Below are 2,322 nucleotides of genomic sequence, written 5' to 3' on the forward strand. Positions count from 1 at the left end.
GTGACAGCCGGGGCGCTGGTGCTCCAGCACAGCCACACTTCACTGGCTCCTGTTTATGTTAGTAATGTGGCAAAACTGGCCCGACCCTTGCGATTACAGCTCCTCTGAAGCAGGGGGATAGACTCGCTGACCTCTCGAGTCCTGTTCACATGTACTTCTAAACTTCCTTACAGCGCTATACGCTGTTTTGCATCCCCAGCTGGCCAGCTCTATTTCACACACCTTGTAGCCCCTCTGCGACAGAAGGATCACCCTACTGACAATAACCCCCCTTAAAACAATCCTTCTAAAAAGGACTGTCTGACAACCACTGCTTGGCTCCCTACGCTGTGTTCTGGAAGGTGGCGAATAAGGCAAGCCAGCTATTTGTTTAATGTCTCTGAGCCAGAAGAGGAGAGAAGTTTGCCAATTTGTTTTATGGTGGGTGGCAAACAAGAACTGAGCCTCCAGCTCGTGGTTTTTTTTTTTTTTCCTCTTCCTTGGAGATAAGGTGCAGGAATAGAAGTAAGTGGATCCTGCATGTTCAATTCAATGACGATAATTGTATCAGCCATTTCAGAAAATTAGCAAATGTTTAGTGGTTAATGTTGTCTGACATTTCGGTATGATCTCTAGGTTTATGTGAGCCAGATTCCTCCAACTCTCATTTAACTGAGAATTACACTGACAGGAGGTTCCACCGAGTTTACTCCTCTCACAGTGGGGAAGCTGCTGGAGGGATGCAAGAGTGTGGGATCTACCCCAGAGACGGTGGGTGAATCCCTCAGGAGGGGAAGCTCGGCTCAGGTTTTGGGTGTGAAGCACTCTGCGCATTGCTGGTGCCAAGTGAACAGAGTCTCCTCCTTCTGCACATCAAGGACCGCTGTACCCTTCAGCCACAGCACGCACATTTTAAAAACACAATAACATCCAGAAATGCAGGCCAGACCCAAACCTCACTCATCACAAATTAATTTTGGAAGTGAGCTTTAAAGTGCCTTTAGCTCTGAGAAAGATTTTTGCTGTGTGGATTCCAGTTAAACAGTGGAAAAATTATTGAAAATTTTTGGCGCTACATTTTAACGAATCAAAGGAGCCCAGGACTTGGGATAAGCATGTTTCTTTTCTTGTAAATATAAGTGAACACAACGTTCTCTCACCATGCATGTATGTTAACAGCCTTTACGTTATTATAACAGTTTGCAGCACCAGCTAAATAGGAGCACAGACTAGGAGGAGAAAAGACTCAGTGGTGTGGGTGATGGAAAAGAAGAAGGGTTGCGAAACGTTACTCACCACCAGAGGAATGGAGCAGATGACCACCACCAGGGAAGTGGCAATGAGCAGAATAACCATCTGGATCTCTGCTCCAGCCATTCGACGGAAGCTCCGGCGTCTGCGAAAGTCAGATAAACGGCTGGAGGTGGTGTCTGTCCCCAAGGATGTGCGTCGCATGAACTGGCGGTGCATGCGAATGAGGGCCACGCACACCAGGATGTTGCAGATCACGGTGACCATGATTAGGAAGGAGCTGAAGCCGGCGTACATGTAGGAATATGCCGCATGGGTGGCCTTCTTTGCTCGCCAGTCTATGAAACACCAAGTATAAGGGTACTGCAAGGTAGATTTGCCGAGCCCCATGCTGGGGAGGGCGCAGAACAGCACATTGGAAGCGTAGATGGCAAAGAGCGTGAGCCCTGCCAGTTTCTTGTCTACATAATGGTTGTAGAAATAGGCATGGTTGATGGCCAGGTACCTCTCTATAGACATGGCACAGATAATGCTGAGGCCAGAGAGTCCAAAGAAGAGAAGGATGAAGGAGCTGTACTCACACAGCGCCGGTCCTCCCGGCCAGCGGTTCTGCAGGTAAGTGGCAATAGTGACCGGACTCACCAGGCAGGTCCCCAAGAGATCGGTGACCGCCAGCCCACATACCAGCGTGTAGAAAGTGGTCTCCTTCTGCTCCTTCCTGGACTTGCACAGCACCACGATGGCTATGAGGTTGCCCACCACACCGAAGATGAACATGACGGTGGGGATGGTGGGGGGCTTCCCGCCCTCGGCCCCGCTGGCGGTCCCGTTGGCAGAGCCGTTTGCAGGTGGCATGATGGTGGGGTTGAAGGACATGATGCCCACGCTGCCGCTGGGAGGTCGAGCGAAGGCGAGAGCGGGTCCAAAAAGGAAAGAGAGAGTAAGGGAGGAGAAGGGGTAGTCTAGTGTGGAAATAAAAATTCAAATGAGGGAGAAGGGGAGAAAAACAAAAAGTGGTGTATTTTAGATAAAAAAAGAAAAAAAGGTCCTAAAAAGGAGCCGAAGCGGGGTGCCGTCCGGCAGCGACCGACT

The 2,322-nt window shown here is 50.0% G+C and overlaps 1 pseudogene across 1 annotated transcript; it reads right to left on the reverse strand.

Annotated features, from left to right (window-relative positions):
- Positions 1 to 1,191: 1,191 nt before the first annotated feature.
- On the reverse strand, positions 1,192 to 2,190 carry LOC104072088 (annotated as a pseudogene). The gene has a single exon (XR_683564.1). The product of XR_683564.1 is annotated as a prostaglandin E2 receptor EP4 subtype pseudogene (transcript).
- Positions 2,191 to 2,322: the final 132 nt, after the last annotated feature.

Source organism: Fulmarus glacialis, unplaced genomic scaffold (assembly GCF_000690835.1).
Source record: "Fulmarus glacialis isolate BGI_N327 unplaced genomic scaffold, ASM69083v1 scaffold41088, whole genome shotgun sequence".
NCBI classification, from domain to species: domain Eukaryota; kingdom Metazoa; phylum Chordata; class Aves; order Procellariiformes; family Procellariidae; genus Fulmarus; species Fulmarus glacialis.